This window comes from Dasypus novemcinctus, chromosome 16 (assembly GCF_030445035.2).
Source record: "Dasypus novemcinctus isolate mDasNov1 chromosome 16, mDasNov1.1.hap2, whole genome shotgun sequence".
Lineage (NCBI taxonomy): Eukaryota > Metazoa > Chordata > Mammalia > Cingulata > Dasypodidae > Dasypus > Dasypus novemcinctus.
In genome coordinates this window covers 60,257,889-60,271,626 of record NC_080688.1, presented here as the reverse complement: position 1 = coordinate 60,271,626, position 13,738 = coordinate 60,257,889, and the positions used below count along the sequence as shown (strand labels likewise).

Genomic DNA, 13,738 nt, shown 5'->3' with positions numbered 1-13,738 from the left:
TAAGAAAATAAAGAACATGTATCTCAGCAAGTACTGAATAAATGATGAGTATGTTCTTCAAGGGAGAGATAATAAGAAACACCTCATCCATTTTGGACGATGCATAACAAAAAGAAAATCGATGTTGATCCAGCACGTATAGAATAAAACTGGGAAACTGTAATAGGAGTATAATGTAAGACCCAATTCCTCTGATTGGTGTCTGCAGACCTTGACCTGTTGTAGCTTGAGGACCTTTTCACCTCTGCATTTCAATGACTTTATTAGCTGAAAAGGGGGGAAAATATTATACACAATCTATAAAACCCTAAAACTTGAAAACTTTGCTGTAGTGTTGCTCCTCTTCTCCTTTCAGGGCCCTTTTGGGCCCATCTCTCTCAATAATTTCCTGCCTTGGGCAACGTTCCCACTGTCGAAGCCAGTAGATTTCAAAGTTTTGCTTTTCACAACAGATCACATTAAAAGAATACATTTTACATTGTGACTCTGCATACATGCATATATCTATATAATTTTTTAAAAGATTTCCAAGAAAAGTACATATACTTACTTTATATGACACCCCATAAAATTTTTATTTGGTTCTTATTTCACTGTATAACATTTCATTAAATATTGTTAGTTGATACCAATTAATTTCATGATTCACTAATGAGTAACCATGTACAATATAAAAATGTTGACTTAGACAAGAGTTTTCTCTTCAAAATGCCTCTCTAGAAAAACCCAGAAGGATCAGAAGTCTATGTATTCACAAGACTGATAAGAATTCCTGTAGCAGTTTGATATGGTTATAAATTCCAAAAAATAGATATTGGATAATGTTTGTAATGTGGTCTGTACCTGGCCATGATTAAATTATGATTAGGGCTTTGATTGGACCACATCATTAGGGCATTGTGTCCCCACCCCTTGGTGAATGCAGACTCACAGATAAAAGGCATGGCAAAGGACAGAGTTGGGGTTTTTGATGTTGGGAGTTTTGATGTTGGAGTTCGATGCTGAAGCTTTAAGCTGCAGCCCCAGGAAGTAAGCTCACAGAGGAAAGAGAAGCAAGCCCCAGGAAGAGGGAACCCTGAATCCAGAAAGAAGCAAGACCCTGGAAGGGAGGAACCCAGGAAACCTGAACCCTCACAGATGTAGGCAGCCATCTTGCTCCAACATGTGAAAATAGACTTTGGTGAGGGAAGTAACTTGTGTGTATGGCCTGGTATCTGTAAGCTCCTACACCAAATAAATACCCTTTATAAAAAACAACCAATATCTGCTATTTTGCACCAGCACCCCTTTGGCTGACTAATATAATTCCCTTTATCCACTTCCAGGGATATTTGTTTTCAAACTTGTGTTCTAAGGAATTTGAAGAATTACCACCTTTTGAGCCAGATTTAATTGGGTTTGAATCCCATCTATTTGAGGGGTGAGTCATAATCATTTGCAAATAGAGGAAATTATGCCTACCTCACTGTGTTTTTGCGGGGATAATAGGATAATATTTGTGAATATGCATAATGTAGGTACTCAATAAACATCAGTTTCCTTTTTCTTTCTACCGCAATATTACAGTTTTCTTTTTTCTTTCTTGCTTCTTCCCTCCTTTAGAAAGTACAGCTGTATGTAACCTAAAGGAATGAACCCAGAATGGTTAGAATGGAAGGTATAATTCTCATAGTGTAGGTGGTTATTTCATTTACCAAGAAGTGAGGCCAAGTCTTCATGAAGGAAGCTCTGAATTAGAGACTGAAAGAAATAAAGAGTTTCAGTCACTGACCCAAGAAAAATCTTACTAACAAATCTGGCAAAGAAAAGAGCAAATGATATTTGTGGTTTTGGACAGCTACAGTGCTGAGAAGTTACAGGATCTCCTGTTGGCTTTATATTTTATACTTGCTAGCCTTCTAGCCTTATGGTACCTCAAATTGGTGGTGATGACAATTATCTTTAAACCATACTAACCCAAGCAGCCTGATTCCCAGAGTCTTTTAGCATGGGATAGCCCTAGGAAAACATGAGATATTTGTTTTCCTATACCCATTTGCTTTGTTTCTTTCTTTCTACCTTTGGCCTGTCTAAGACTCTGGCTTTCTCTTGCTGTCTGGAATCTTCAAGCAGACTTTTCTCAGTCTTCATCTCAGAGTCCAAATTCATCTCTCCCTAATGTTTCTAATCAAAATGATTATTTGCTCAAGACTCTCTTTAAGATCAAAAGCAATTAAGTAAGTCACTTTATTCAAAGGAGCAGATATGAACATGATTAGAGGCATGATTTTCTTGATTCTGAGGAGACTGAAAAATAAACAAAGAGTTCTCAAACTTTTGCTTGCTTCTGAATCAAATACAGTTCTTGTTTAACTCTGGGCTTTACTTCCAAAGATTCTGACTTAGTAGAAATCCTTAGGGGCAGAGGACTTTTTATATATTTTTAAAACTCTTCCAGATTATTTTGGTTTTGCCTCTGATCAATACTTTGATAATTTCTACCTTCATCAAAGGGGTGATTCACAAATGAGAGAGCAGATGGAGAAATGTTTAGGTTTAAGTTTTCCTTCCTCACAATTGTACTTAAGAAGTGGTTGCTCCCAAAATTTATGCCTAAACTCCACCCTGTCTTTGGGCTAACTTGTGATTTAGGAAATCAGATCTGCACATTGTATAAGTCTTATGAGTTTTCCCTGTAAGTGGCTGTGCTATGGGAGAATGTTTTATAACAGAAATAGTTTTATTGAAAGATTCTCACAGAACTTTGTAGACCCTGAATTAGATTCTAGAAATAAACATACCAACAGTATAATCAAAAGTAATATTACAGACACTTTGAGCCAGATTGACACAAATATTTTCTAATCTAATCCATGGATTTTTCTAAAGGTAAAAATGGAAGCCCAGAGAAAGGGAAATTTGTTTAAAGTCATACAAAGCAATTTCATATTTAATTTTTCATTTATCACAAACCATCAAGATAGAGTATGCAACATGATCTTTGTCTACATGTATGGAAACTGAAACTCAGAAATATTTGAAAAGCAAAAATATTTGACATGTTTGCAACAAACACTTCTAGTCCATGGCATGGTTAGGCATTAGGTCAGGCCAGCTGATACTAATTCAGGGCTCTTTTGACCACACTGTGTTCTTTACATAGCAGGTTGAAGTATGAAGAAATTTCTTTTAAAGAAAGTTTTCAGGAGAGCAGTAAGATTAATGTGTCAGATAACTGTTGCTTAGTGGCTTTCAATAACACAGATTTAGCTTCTGATTTTGTGGGCCAGCAATTGTGTCGGGCTCAGTTAGACTGTTCACAGTCATGGCTAGGCTCACTTGTGAGTTGGCATTAGCTGTTGGTCATCTAGAGGCTCTGTTTCTGGGGATTGGCTCAGCGTCAGCTGGGCCAGTGGAAACAAGTAAGGCACATGTTTTTCATCATCAAACACACTTGTCCAGGATTGTTAACATGGCAGCTTGACATGGATCTCAGTAAGACAGTAGAAGCTACAATTCCTCTTTAGGCCTATACTCAGAACTGGCTCAACATTTCATTGGTCACATAAAGTCAAAAGGCAAGACTAGTGTTAAGGCATGGAAAAATAGACCTCTTGATGGAAGGAGCTATGGATTACATTGCAAAACAGTGTAGAAGGGGAAGGATTAGAACTATTTATTCAATCTAGCAATTATTTTAGAATGGTTAGATAGAAGAGCAAAGTCTGTAAATCCTTTATACTATTATATAATTATATATAGTATTATATATAATACATATATATCTTATCCTATATTCTATATAGATCCATATGTAAGTACAATAGGCTAAAGTATTTTAAAGGATTTTAATTATAATTTTCTCTATAATTTTCTACATTGGAGAAAAGCAAACATGCATTTTTAAAAAATTAGACCACAGAATCTTTGAGGATAATTTAAATAATGGGAATCAAGAAAGCCCAAGAAAGCTCTGGAGCATGGTTAGAAATCGTCCCAATTATGAGGATAATTCATTATCCTTTCCATATTCACAGTAGTGGAATGATTTAACAGATTTTCATATGTCAAAGAGGACTGCTGTAAGTATGGATTTTCCTAGTGTGAGGGTTTTGAAATTCCTTGCTTGGATTATACATGGTGGAGGTAGGTGAGGAATGGTGGATCTGCACCATCTCTTACCATTATCTTCATTTCTTTTAAATTTTTATGTTTCTACATTTACTTGAGGATAAAGTTAGTTTGTCTATTTCCTGAAAATAGATGTTCCATGTTTTTCAGACTCATTTTTTGAGTCTAATATCTCAACCTAAAGAGTCTTTTCTTGTAGCTCTTTAATTGAGACTCTGTAAATTCAGCCAGACTCATCAAGGCAGGGCTCCAAAATGTTTCTCGTTATGAAAATTTTGTTCCAAATTGTAATCATAAGGGAAACAGAGAGACATTGACTGGACTGGAGATGAGTGCCAACAGGGTCTTTGGATCACAACTCCTTTTCAGTTTCTCCTTCTTATAAAAGTCAAACTGATAATCACTCTTTACATCCATAATTAAGTAGAATGGACATCCAGGGTCCCTTCAAATCAGATTCAGAGAACAGATCTTTTATCATGATGACTTCTGCCCCATACAGAAGTGTCTCTGGAGTAACAGGAACCCAGTTTAGGTGGATCTTTTGCATGGGTTTATATATTTCTTCAAAAGTAAATTTGATAATTGGAAGGTAAGAGGTAGGCTTGAGAACAAATTGATGTAGACTATAGCTAGTCTTACTCTAGATGTTCCCATTTGATAATGTTTCCACCACCTCAACTTCTCAATAATTTTTCTTCATTTTTAATTCTCAGTTGAGAATTGCAATGGAATAGTGCAAGGCTATGTTTTCGTTAATTGATAACACTACTTCCCTTCTTACCTTCCTTCATTCCTCCTCTTGTTTGTTCATTCCTTCCCACCTTTTTTTAAAAAATTCATATGTATTTATTAAGCACCTTTAATGTGCCAGGTGCCAGAGTATGTGAAGGAACTACAATAGTGAAAAACAGATAAGGTAACTACAATCTGGTGCTTAGAATGTGAGATTTCTTGATGCATATCAAATAATTATTCAAATACGTATGCAATTAACAGCTATGATAAATACAGTGCTGGAAAGGCACAGGGGACTGTGAAAGAATATACTAGAGGGTCTAACCTAGATGGCAAGTGAGGTCAGGGAAGACCTAGAAGCCGAATCTAGACAGTTAATAGGTGTTAGCCTGGTACAGTGTTGGGGATAAGTGGTTAATCAGAAAGAAGAGCATGTCAGAAGGAACAGAGTAGCTATGTTGGTATAGGTGAGAGAAGCCAGTGCTACAAAAGGTGAGGAGAAATTCATGTCACAGAACTTTGGACTTTAATCTAAGAGTAAGATGAAACAGTTAAAGGATTTTAAGGAGATACAAGCTGATTTTATTTGTGAAATATTATTCTCAGATAATTCTGGGAAACGGTTTTGAGAAGGGCAAGAATGGATTCATGGACCAATACTGATACAATCTGCACAAGTGATAGTGGCTTGGATGTGGGTGGTGGTTTTGAATTCAGAAGGAACTGGATGAACTAAAAATTTACTTTAAATATGAAGCTTACATGAATTTTTGACATATTGAATTCCTAAGGTAATTTCCCTTCAAGTGCTTTCTCTAACCATGATCTAATTTCAAATATTTTTTCTAACATCCATCTACTCCCACTCTTATTAGTCATATAAGATTACTATATTCTATTGTGGTCTGTCTCCTTTTTCATCCCCAGGTGTCCTGAACAACAATTTCCAAGATTCTCCATTGAAATAATTAATCTCTAAGCATTATAAAACCCACATGGAATTTTTAAATTAACAATGATGGTACCAAAACAATTCAATATTCAAAAGGATAAATGTTATCTTAGTATAATATTTTTCTGACTCTGAGAAAGTTTTAATACACAACTCCCAAGCTCTAAAACTTCTCTTGTCAATAGTAAAATTAAATAACATGAAAAAAGTCTGACCTTCCACCATCCTCCCTGCCTTCAAAAATCATGTTTATGTAAAGTTTAACCTAAAAAATAGTTCCTCCTTTTATATAGATTTCATTTCGTTTTGGTCTGGTTTTTAAAATAAGCAAGGAGAGGTTTTCCACACTCTGTTCTATTATCAACAGTGGTCAGCTACTGAAAGACCAGATTCATCTAAGGCTTCCTTCTGACCATTTCAATCCACCTCTCCAACAAGACTTGCCTAATATGCCTTAAACACATAGTCTCATGTGAACATATACAAAGTAAATATACACACCCTCCTGAAGAACCATACAGCAAAACAATTATAAGTAATACATGTCCAGTTTGGTTCTGAATATGCCAAAGATTGTCTGGAGGAAATCTGCTGCAGTGGATAATTTATCCAGGAATATGAATCACTGAGACTTTTAGTCCTTTTGGAGGGGGGTTGATGTGCTGAAGCTACACTTCAGCTCTGTTTTGGTATTGCCCATGCTTTTTTTTAAATCAGCTAAGACATCCTCCATTTTCCTTTCCATCTCCTGGGTAAATTCTATCTTTTATTTCAAGTCTATAACATTGTTTTTTTCTCATTTTTGCAGTGTGTTGGTTCTCATTCATCTTTGAATTCTTATAGCATGCAACCCCTATAATCCAAACTATGACCCTGTATTGTCAGACAATTGTATAAAATTACTTTATATGCTCATCATAGTTTCACAATGAAAACATTAATATTCCTTAAAGATTAAAAGAAAATCTACTTACTTCCCCTTGTCTATATCTAGCATTATATCCAGAACCTTAGCTAGACACAGAACAGGGAGTCCACTGAGTTATTCTCATTAATTGATATCTTATCTCAGATAAAGAGTTCTGTTGAGTAAAGCACATCAACTAAATAATATTCAGAACACCTTTTTTATTTTTCAGACACTTTCAGATCCTTATTCAAATTACAAATTCCTATATGAACCACAGTGTTCTATTGATGCCTTAACAAATTCTCATAAATTTAGAGATTTAAAATAACACAAATTAATGTTCTCAGGTATATAGGTTTGAAGTCTGGGGTAGTTTGGTTAGTTTCTCTGATCTGGGTTTTTCAAAGACAAGATCAAAGTTTTGACTGGCTGGGCTTTTATCAGTTGGCTCTTGGAAGAATCCCTTTTCAAGTTTATTCAGGATGTAGACAGAATTTAGTTCCATATGGTTTTAGGTCTGAGGTCCCTGTTTCCTTGCTGATTGTTGGCTGGAATTCATTCTCAGCTTCTGGAGGCTGCCCACATTCCTTGGTTCACAGCCTTCTCCATCTTAAAAGCCAGCAATAGCACATAGAACCCTTCTCTTGCTTCATATAGTTTTGACTTCCTTTGCTGCTGAAGTTTTCTTCTGCTTCTCCTTTTCTGCCACATCTCTCTTGCTTTTCTCATCCACATTTTAGGGATCATAAGATTACATTGAGTTAACCTGAGTAATCTAGGATATTCTCTCTGTTTTAGGGTCAGCTGATCACATTTGCAAAATTCAATCACTGCAGGAATGGTGATTGATCGAATAACCAAGGAAGAGGAATACTGGAGGAACATCTTTAGAAGTCCACCTACCTGATTCCAGGAACTCAAAAAGTTGCTTGGGTGATTTTGATGATTAGATGGGCTTAGGAACCAATTCACCAAATAATTGGTGAAAGCAGCAGTTAATTTGGATGTGCAAAATTAGCTGATGCCATAGATGGACTGGAGTCATAGACAATGGGCACACAAAGTAGAAAACTCTAAACTGATTTCACCAAGTCAATTTAAGTTGGTCATTGATACATTTATGTCCCTGTTACCCCCAAAAATGAAAGTAAAATTAAATTTAAGAAAATTAAAGATATTTGACTTTTTTTTGTCTTTCCTTTCTTCTCAAAACTATTGACTTGACATTCCAGTCAGCTGTATATAAGAGATGTTTCTCTATATCTGACTGTTAATTTTATCTAACTAATTTTAACCCTGTAATTCTAGTCATTACACTTACTGAAAAACAATTGCACAACCCTTATCCTGAAACCTGCATGGCAGTTTATGTGCTTGATGGAGTTTGTATTTCAACCATTGACATATACTTTCTCATACTATTTTTCCATTTATTCTTTATGTGTTTATGCTATTCCAAATTTCAAACCTATTTGATCTTGACCTTCGAACCAGTTCTACACTAAGCAAGAGATGATAACTTAGATAACAGATTAAAAAGACCACCTGTGGTAGGCTGAGTAATGGCCTCTTCTTTTTAAGATCAATACTTTAAAAAAAAATTGTTTTAATGCTTTAGGTTACATAAATGCTACATAAAAATATAGGTAATTCCCATATGCCCCACTCTCTATGTCTCGCACACTTTCCCACATTAACAACATCCTTCATTAGTGTGGAACATTTGTTAGAGTTGATTAACACATTGGAGCATTGCCACTTAAGATAGCCAAGTCCAAATACTGGAACTTGTGAATGTTATCTTATATACCAATAGAAACTTTGCAGATATGATTAAGTTAATGATCTAGGGATGGGAAGATTATCCTGTATTATCTAGGTGTGCCCTAAATAAAATCACAAGTGTCCTTATCAGAGAGAAGAAGAGGAAGATTTTATTACAGAAGAAGCAATGGGACCATTGGAGCAAGATGCTATACTGTTGACTTCAAAGATAGTGGAATTGACCATGAGCCAAGGAATGCAAGGAATATAACATTAGAAGCTGGAGAAGGCAAGGAAACAGATTCTGCCCTACAGCCTCCAGTGGGAGCATGGCCTTACCAAAACCTTGAGTTTGGTCCAGTAAAACTGATTTCAGATTTGTGTTCTCCAGAACTGTAAGAAAATAAATTTTGGTGTTGTTTTAAGCCACAAAGTTTGGGTAATTTGTTATAGCAGTTATAGGAAACTAATGCAAATCTTTATAGGAAAGCATCCTGCAAATGATATATAAATGCTCATTATTTCATGGGAATATCTTGAGTCATTCACTGTTCCTTCCCCCTCCTTTACCCACAAAGTCCCTAGCACAGATCTAACAGGATGCCTGAGAAAGCAAGGAAAATTGTTCCTTCTCCTGGGCCCTGCATAGTTCAGTGACTCAGTCTCTGCAAGAGAAAGAATACGGAATCTGTATTATCCATTCTCTACCATATGGTAATTTATACCATTGTACTGCCCCCCCCACCTCCCAAGATGGCTCCCTCATCTCTTTGCTCATTGTTTTTGCTCATTGTCTGCTCATTGTATTTTGTGCATTGAGCACAATGAGCAGTTTGTCAGTTCATTGTCAAGTTTGTTTTTTTTCTTTAGAAGGCACTGGGAACAGAACCAGGACCTCCCATGTAGGAGGCAGGCACTCAAGTTCTTGAGTCACAAACATTCCCTGCTCATTTGTTTTTCTCATTGCTGCTCATTGTTTGCTCATTGTCTTGCTCATTGTTTTTGCTTGTTGTCTATTTGTTGTTTTTTTACTCATTGTTATTTTGCTTTTTGTCTGCCTGTTTTTGCTCACTGTCTGCTCATTGGTTTTGCCTGCTGTCTGCCTGTTGACTGATCATTGTTTGTCTTCTTTAGGATGCACCAGGAACTGAACCCAGGACCTCCCATAACAGGCAGGGGCTCAACTGCTTGAGCCAAATCTACTCCCTCAGAGTACTTTTTTTAAAAACAAATCAGAGTTACTGATACATATTAATAAAGCATACAATTCATCCAAAGTGTATGATCAATGACATTTGCTATAATCACATAGTTGTGCATTCATCACTTCAATCATTATTAGAGCATTTTCATTATTTCAGTAATAATAATAATAATAATAAACAGACAAACAAGAAAATCCCTCCCCTCTCAATCCCTCTATGCTTCTCCCACTGTTCATAGCTACTGTTTCTGGCTATTCTATACTAAGTATGTATCAATGGCTTTTAGTAAAATCAAAATGTTGTATATTCAGCATCTCAAAAATTTTAGAAAAATTTCATTACCCCAAAAAGAAAGACTCCAAATTCTTTAGCATTCCTTTCTTAGGCCTACATAACAACTAATTTCCTTTCATCTTTATAAATTGATTTACATTTACATTTTATATAAATGGAATCACACAATATGTAGTACTCTGTGTCTGGTCTCCTTCACTTAGTATAATGTTTGTGTGTGTGGTGTGTTTTTTTTGCCTGATATTAACATTGTATAGTATTAACTTACATTTGTTCGGCTTCAAAGAAAATTGGTCTTATATATGCAATTCTACCCTTATTCATATTTCACATAATATATTTATATTTCACTTAATATATTTACTTCATAATAGGACAATCATACAGTATTTTTCCTTTTGTATCCAGCTTGAGTCACTCAACATAACGTTCTCCAGGTTCATCCATGTTGTCATATGTTTTATGACTTCATTTCTTCTTACCATTGCATAATATTCCATTATGTGTATTCTCCACAATTTGTTTATCCATTCTTCAGTTAATGGACAACTGGGTTGTTTCCAACATTTGGCTATTGTGAATAACACTGCTATTGTGCTCGCTTCGGCAGCACATATACTAAAATTGGAATGATACAGAGAAGATTAACATGGCCCCTGAGCAAGGATGACACGCAAATTCGTGAAGCGTTCCATATTTTTGGGGTTGAATGGGACCTCATATTTTTTTAATGTAATTTTTAAAAATAAATAAATAATTAAAAAACAACAACAACACTGCTATGAACATGGGTGTGCAGATATCTATTCATGTCACTACTCTCAGTTCTTCTGAGTATATACCTAGCAATGGCATTGCCAAGTCCCATGCCAAGTCTTATTCAATTTCCTTGGGAACTGCCAAATAGTCCTCCACAGTGGCTGTACCATTCTACATTCCCACCAATGGTGAATAAGCATTTCTATCTCTCCACATCCTCCCCAGCATTTACATTTTTCTGACTTTTTAATAGTGGCAAGTCTAATTGATGTGAAATGATATTTCATTGTAGTTTTGATTTACATTACCCTAATAACTAGTGATGTTGAATATTTTTTCTTGTGTTTTTTTACCATTGTATTTCTTCTTTGGACAGTTGTCTTTTCAAGTCTTTTGCCCATTGTTGAGTTATACAAACTCTTTAAATATCATGGATATTAAACCCATATCACATATGTGTTTGCCAAATATTTTCTCCTACTGAGTCAGCTGCCTCTTCACCCTTTTGACAAAGTCCTCTGAAGATGCAAAAGTGTTGAATTTTGAGGAGGTCCCATTTATCTATTTTTTCTTTTATTGCTTGTGCTTTGGTCATAAGGATTAAGAAATTATCACCTACAACAAGATCTTGAAGATGTTTTCCTACATTTTCTTCTAGGAGTTTTATGGTTGTTATTTTTATATTTGAGTCCTTGATCAATTTTTTAGTTAATTTTTGTATAAGGTGTGATATAGGCATCTTCTTTCTTCCTTTTGGATATGGCTATCCAGTTCTCCCAGCACCATTTGGGAGGGCTTAACAGTCTTGTAAAAACCACTTGACTGTAGATGTAAGGATCAATTTCAAGTTTTGGATTCAGTTCCATTGGTCAATCTGTCTGTCCTTATGCCAATATCATGCACTTTTTTTTTTTTTAATCACTATAGCTAAGTAATATGCTTTAAAATCAGGAAGTAAGAGTCCTCCAACTTCATTTTTTTAAAAGACATTTTTGACTATTTGGGGCCCTTTACCCTTCCAAATAAATTTGATTATTGGTCTTTATTTTCTTCAAAAAGGCTCTTGGGATTTTTATTGGAAATCAGTTTGGGTAGAATTGACATCTTAATGATATGTAGTCTTCCAATCCATGAGCATGGAATGTCCATCCATTTATTTAAGACTTCTTAGGTTTCTTTGAACAATGTTTTGTAGTTTTCTGAATACAGTTTTTTATGTCCTTGGTTAAATTTATTCCTAAGCATTTGATTGTTTTAGTTGCTATATAAAAGGAATTTTTTTTCTGATTTTCACCTCAGATTGCACATTAATAGTGTATAGAAATGCCATTAAATTTTGCATATTAATTTTGTAATCCCACCACTTTGCTGAACTCGTTTATTAATTCTAGTAGCTTTGTTGTGGATTTTTCAGGATTTTCTAGATACAGGATCATGTCATCAGCAAATAGTGAAAGTTTTGCTTCTTCCTTTCCTATTTGGATGCTTTTTATTTCTTTATCTAGCCTAATCTCTCTAGCTAGAATTTCTAGCACATTATTGAATAATAATGGTAACAGTGAGCATCTTTGTCTTGTTCCTGATCTCAGTGGGAAAGCTTTTAGTCTTTCACCATTGAGTACAATGCTAGCTGTAGTTTTTTTTATATGCACTTTACCATATTGAGAAAGTTTCCTTCCATTCCTATCTTTTGGAGTATTTTTATCAAGGGTGTTGTATTTCCTCGAATGCTTTTTCGGCATAAATTGAGAGGATAATGTGATTTTTCTTCTTCAAGTTATCAATATAGTTTATTACACTGATTGATTTTCTTATGTTAAGCCACCCTTGCATACCTGGGATATGATTCTTTTACTGTGCTTTTGGATTCTATTTGCAAGTATTTTGTTGAGGACTTTGGCATCTATATTCATTTAGAGATATTGGTCTGTAATTTTCTTTTTTCAAAGTATCTTTATCTGGTTTTGGTAGTAGGGTGATGTTGGCTTCATAGAATGAGTTCGGTAGCTTAAGCCACATCCACTGCCCCATAATACCTTGTTTTCTTTGAAAACATTCTCAATATTATCTAACCATATATATTCAGAATCTCAGCAGGAAGCAAATCCAACTCTGATTGTATATTGACTGTTTATGGGACTATAACAAAGGAAAACAAGAGATGTGGGTAGAATTAAGAGATATTTTGGCATCACGAGTTAAAATAATGGGAAGTTATTACCATGTGTGTTCCTGAAAGAGCAAAGGAGAGCTTTAATGATGCCAGCACTCTGTGAGTAGTAGAGCTGTGGAAGGTGTGCTGCCTCACAGGCAGGATATGACTCCAGAAAACATTGCCAGAGAAGGCAGAAAGCAGGTAAGGCATAACCCCACCCATCTCTCTGCCATCTCTTTGAGCTCATGCTGAGGCCTCCGGTTGACAAACCCAATCAAAAACTGAAGTTATTGGCAGCCAAAGCGATGGACACATAGGGAGGAAAAGAAAGATTAAAATTGCATCTGGTAGCCCTGGGAACAGCCAGCATACCAGAGAAATAGAGGATGGTAGAATGAAAAGAAAAACAAGGGCAATTGGCCCCAATTCCTTTATTTTACAGATCAGATGAGGACCCAGAGGGCACTGAAGAAGGTCCCTGCTAGAATCTCTTCTGCCCAGACCAACTGCACTTCTTTTCCTGGTCTAGCAGATGGCACTGAATTTTGGCTACACATGGAGCTGTTTTCTAAGCATCGATCTGATTTCTTACCACAAGTAGTTAAAACTTGCCTGTATTTGTCTCTTGGTAAATTATTCTTCTGAGACTACCAGAGGCTTTGAGGTTTCTGAGGTACTTGGAATCAATGGGCTTATGTTTTATTGAATTATGCGACGGGATCTCACATTCTGAGGCCTGAACTGTTCACTATGACCATGAAAAAAGAGCAGTCTGTGCAGGGTTTTATAGACATGCTCATTAGAGATAAAACAACTTTGTCCAATAATGATTACACAAAGACACAAGACTA

General features: G+C 35.6%; 1 non-coding gene across 1 annotated transcript; it reads left to right on the top strand.

The window, feature by feature from the left end:
• Positions 1 to 10,567: 10,567 nt before the first annotated feature.
• Positions 10,568 to 10,674, top strand: LOC111761866 (U6 spliceosomal RNA). The gene has a single exon (XR_002795104.1). It is a non-coding gene; the product is annotated as a U6 spliceosomal RNA (small nuclear RNA).
• The last annotated feature ends 3,064 nt before the right edge of the window (positions 10,675 to 13,738 follow it).